At 45.8% G+C, this 5495-nt stretch overlaps 1 protein-coding gene across 1 annotated transcript in view; it reads right to left on the minus strand.

The window, feature by feature from the left end:
• Nucleotides 1-5495, minus strand: part of GAL3ST1 (galactose-3-O-sulfotransferase 1) — a 70221-nt gene that overhangs the window by 60827 nt on the left and 3899 nt on the right. The gene's annotated exons all lie outside the window — the stretch shown is intronic.

The raw sequence follows: 5495 nt of genomic DNA on the forward strand, positions 1-5495 counted from the left end.
AATAATAAATAAAAATAAATAAAACTTCATAGCTACTTTTTAGTTTTTACTGTGATTTGGGTGAAAGTTTACAGAGCAAATTCATTTTCCATGCAAAAGTTCGTATGCATTTTGTTTTATGACATTCGTTGCAATCCCCATAATGTAACAGTTCTCTTCCCGCTTCCTCCTGTGGTTACCTTTTCCCTATGTCCTTCTTTCCTATGCATTTCTGCCTCTGAGCTATCTCCCTGTGCAAATACTACCCTTCTGATGTTCCATGGTTGATTGTTCTAAGGAGCGTACTTAACCCCACTGCCATTGAGTTGGTTCTGACTCATAGTGACCCCCACTGGTTTTCCAAAGCAATAAATCTTTATGAAACTAGATTGTCCCATCTTCCCAGCTGGTGGGTTTGAACCTCCAACCTTAGGGTTAGCAGTCAAATGCCTTAGGCACTGGTGTCACCAGAGCTCCTTAGGTGTGTACTTACCTGTTGTAAATGTTCACCTTACACACCTGTCTGTTGTTTGGCTAGAAGCCACAAGAGTGAGTTCAATTCCAGGCCCAAAGGGTGATTAGGGGCCATAGGCTCAGGAGTTTCACAAGTTTCTATCAAACCAGTAAGCCTGGTCTTTTTTTTGATTTTGTGTTTTGTTTCACATTCCACACCCCCGCCCCCAACCAGGATCTCCTGCACTGATCTCTTTCTGAGTGGTTGATAGTGGTAGCTGGGTACCATCTAGTTCTTCTGGTCGCAGGGTCATGTAGGCTGAAATTCACATGGTCCACTAGTTCCTTGAACTAATTGTTTCTGTGCATCTTTGGTTTCCTCATTCTTCTTTGCTCTGGACAAGGAGAAACCAATTGTTGCATTTTAGATGGCCGTTTGCCAGCTTTTAAGATCCCAGTTACCACTCACCAAAATAGGATGTAGAGCAATGTTTTTGTGTAGTATGTTACGCCAGTTGAGCTTGATGTCTCCCATGACCATGGTCCCAAGTCCACAGGCCCAACAACTTGCTCCCTCAGGGTAGTTAGCTGTGACTAAAAAGTTACCATAGCTTTGCCCCTATTAGCTTTATTATATATATGGATATTCACTCTTCTTTTTAAAACAAACAAACAAACAAACATTCCCAGCGAGTCAATTCTCACTCATAGCGACCCCCATTGGGTTTCTGAGGCAGTAAATCTTTGCTGAAGTAGATTGCCCAGTCTTTCTTCCATGGAGTGGCTGGTGAGTTTGAACCGCCAACATTCTGGTTAGCAGACAAGTGCCTTAAACACTATACCACCAGAGCTCCTTGGCTATTCTTATAGCACATACAAATACATATAGAGAAATATTGTCTGCCACACTTATATATGGTTATGGGCATATTTCCTTTTGCCTAGACATACCTGATCATTCAGCCTGCCTACCTATGTATCCACCCGTAGAGATTAATGTCTGTTTAACTGATAATGCAGTATTGTGACTTTTTACAAGAGCAGTCTTGTACAATATTTGTCCTTTTGTGATTGACTAATTTTACTCAGCTTAATGTCCTCTAAGTCCATTCATGCTATGAGATGTTTCGTAGATTCATCATTGCTTTTCAGTGCTGTGTAGTATTCCATTGTGTGTATATGTACCATAGTTTGTTGATCCATTCTTCCATTGATGGGCATTTAGGTTGTTAAGAGTGACTCCATCTTGACCCATATAAGCTCTCTGCAAAATCCCCTCTTGAGTTTTGCAAACTGTCACTCACAAGATGTTCTGGTAGATTATTTTCCTATGTTTCAGGAAACTCATGAACAGTTTGTGGCTGGCCAATTCTCAGATGTCCCCCAAACCCTCTCCTCGAAAAATGTTTTCTGATATCCTTGTACTACTCCTTATAATAGTTTTCCATTACTCTATTCAAACCAATCCAGTGTATCAACCAATGAAGAGGAATTTAACTGTACCCCAGCTGCCTATGTTTTTTCCCTTTATAAACCCTTGTTGCTCCATACCTCAGTGGAGTGGTCTGTCTTACTCTGTAGGATTCACCACTTCACCAACTAAAGTTGTCTGTACTCTCAATAAATCACTCAGTAAATTTCTGAGAGTCTGAGTTTTATTCTTGGACAGAACAAACTAGCTAATAGTAAGTGCCAAGGAAGTAACTTATATTACTACTATTGTTGTTAATATCATTATTGGCATTTCTAGACCCTTAGGACTCCAAAGAGATCTACTATTGCTCAAATCCAGGATGTTATCATATTGCACACTCAATTCTATCTATCTTGCATTAATTAAAGTATAGGAACAAATTGTCTCACACATTTGTGGTCAATAATATTCGTTCCTTTGGTCAGTTTTATTTTTTATTGCTTATTTCTTTCCATAAGTCCACGGGGTGGTGCAAACAGTTAAGTGCTTGATACTAATCCAAAGGTTGGTGGTTCAAACCCAACCAGAGGTGCCTCAGAAGAAAGGCCTAGCAATCTGCTTCCAAAAGACCACAGCCTGGAAAACCCAATGGAATAATTCTACTCTGCAACACATGGGATTGCGAAGAGTTGGAATTGACTCAACAGCATTGGGTTTGGTTTTCTATTTCTCTCCACATGAACTGGACAAAGGCTGTGGCTGTGTGCCTACTTTTTCCTGAAAAAAACATTATAAGGATGTAGGTGATGGCTCTAGGGGGAGTTGGAGTCATCCCAGGGGGCCCAATGGAATTTTCCGGACAGACCTGGGAAATTGGAACAGTGGGTCACCCTCCTTGGATCAGGTGTTTACTTCCAGGAGGCAGGGGTAGGTTAAGAGCAGAAAAATCTGGGTTTGAGTTCCAGTTCTGCCACTAATTAGCTGTGTGACATTGGGTTGGCCACTTAAACCTCTCTGAGCTCTGGTCTATAAAGCTGGGTATGGTAGATATTCAGTGGGGTATGAACCATGGACTGCCAGAAGAATGAACAAATCTATCTCCAAAGAAGTATGGCCAGAAAGCTCCATAGAAGTGAGGATGCCGAGACTTCATCTCAAGTACTTTGGACATGTTATCGGGAGGGACCAGTCCCTGGAGAAGGACATCAGCCTTGGTAGAGGGTCAGCAAAAAAGAGGAAGAATCTCAATGAGATGAGCTGACACAGCGGCTGCAACAATGGGCTCAAACATGGCAACGACTGTAAGGATGGGGCGGGATCGGATAGCGTTTCCTTCCTTGTACGTTGCTGAGTCAGAACTGACTGGATGGCACCTAACAACACAAAGGTGCACCAGCACTTGGCACAGCCTGGCACAAACAGGTCTTCAGTAGAGTTACTTGGCTGCCACTTGCCTTTCAAGACGCTCACCAGCTTCTGGTTGGAGGTTCAGGAGTGCCCCAGGAGGAGCGAGTAGTTGGACCTGTGGGCTTGGACCGTGGTTGCAGGGGATGTCAAGCTCAATTGGCGTAACATACTACACAAAAACATGGTTCAACATCCTACTTTGTGAGTAGCAACTGGGATCTTAAAAGCTTGCAAGAGACGCTCTAGATGCAACGATGGGTCTCTCCTCATCCAGAGCAAAGAAGAATGAAGAAAACCAAAAATTCATGAAAACAGTTAGTCCTAGAGACTGGTGCACCATTCGATCTGCAGCCTATATGACTATGAGACCAGAAGAACTAGATGGTGCCCGGCTACCACTGTCAACCAATCAGAGGGGAATCTATATAGGAGATCCTGAATAGAGTGGGAGATCAATGTGGAACAAAACTCAAAATCATTCAAAAAAAAAAAAAAAAAGACTAGGTTGGTTGGCCTGATAGAGCCTGGTGGAACCCCTGAGACTATGGCCTCTAGCTGCCCTTCAGGTCTGGAATTGAACCCACTTCTGTGGTATATGAGCTGAATATTTACATTAGGTAGATACTCTCCTTGGAGAGATCAATCATGGGAGAATAGAAGGGCTGAGTATGCACAGGGACATAGCTCAGGGTGCAGGAGTGCATGGGAGGGAAGGACACAGGGAAGAGGTAGCTATGGGGAGTAAGTGGGAGGAGAGCTGTTGCATTGTGGGAGATTACAGTCAATGTCATGAGACAAAGAGTATGTGAACTGCTGTAAGGAAGATGAATTTGCCCTTTAAACTTTCACCCAAATCACAATAAAAAATAATTTTTAACAAACAAAACCAAATACCAGAGTGTCTCAGGAAAGGCTCTTGTCTCCATGGGACACCTGGGAGGCAAGTTAGAACGTGGTGCATGCCACCGTCTGAATGTGAGCTCAGGAGGGCTGGCTGCCTGGTTGACTGCTGTAGGCTTGGGGCTGGCTCAGGTCTGGGACAGACCCGACACTGGGTGGAAGCCAAATGCTCTTTGGATTCACTGACTACATCCCAGAGTGGAACAGGGAAGCACAGGGTTTGGGTGGGACTGGAGGGTAAACAGGTGTGTGAGCCAGGCAAGGTAGGGATTGCAGAACACAGGGGAAGAGTGGGGCAGGCAGGACAGCTGGCTTAGAGCTGAGATGAGCCAACGGAGATAGGCTGAATGGATAGAAGGGGCTTAGAGACAGTTCGAGTCCTGGATCTGACATGTCCTGCAGGGTCCCCTTCTCTGTCTCAGCTCCTGTATCTGTAGAATGCAATGGTAATCGTGCCTGCCTCGAAGGGTTATTGGGAGGATGAATGAGATCGTGTGAGGAGCTGTTAGCCTGGCCCAGGCCGGCTGGCCAATGCGCATCCCCCCATACACTGACCACATAATCTGGCCATGCCCTTCACCACCCTGCTCCATTCTACCACTTGCTGTGTGATCTTGGCCAAGTGGTTGTCCCTCTCTGAGCTCCTTGCTTATCTCACATGAAGTAACAACAGTCCCCACCTCATTGAGTTTGGGTAAGGATCAGTTCAGATAATGCTGGGTACCTACCAGCACTCAAGTCAGCATGAGCAGTTGGCATGACCTTCAGGACGGGCGTACACACACACACACACACATATACCACACATCACACGCCCCACAAATACAGCACACACACAGCATACACACACACAACACACATAGAGTTTTCCAGGTCCTGGCAGCTCCTGTGAGCCCCTGAAGCACATGACTTCAGAGAGTAAGTGACACACCCCAAATCCCAGCCACCCTACTGGGCTCTGTCTCACAAACACCCCCCACCCCCCAGGGCCCCACCAATCACCACCACTGAGGCTGATTAACAAAAACACAACATCAAATTCCTTTACTTCCGAGGTCTCCCCTTTAAGGGGAGGCAGGAAATAGAACATTCGCTTTTTGGAAGGTTTAATTTTTTAAAAAAAGGTACAATTAGTCAAATACTGATCTTGGTTAGGCCCCGTGTGCCGTGGGCCGTGGGCCGGGTCCTGGCCTGCTGCGTCCCCGCGGCAGCCCCAGCGAACCCCAGGGGCTGGGGGAAGCACCAGGAGGGAGCAGAGGAGCCAGCGCCCGCGGGTTCCCTTCCAAGCCCCTCCGCAGCGAGCGGCAGGGCAGGGCCCCTTGGGCGCGCGGGATGTCACCAC

Source organism: Orycteropus afer, unplaced genomic scaffold (assembly GCF_000298275.1).
Source record: "Orycteropus afer afer isolate SDZICR_OR568_19922 unplaced genomic scaffold, OryAfe1.0 scaffold00420, whole genome shotgun sequence".
In the NCBI taxonomy this organism is placed as follows: domain Eukaryota; kingdom Metazoa; phylum Chordata; class Mammalia; order Tubulidentata; family Orycteropodidae; genus Orycteropus; species Orycteropus afer.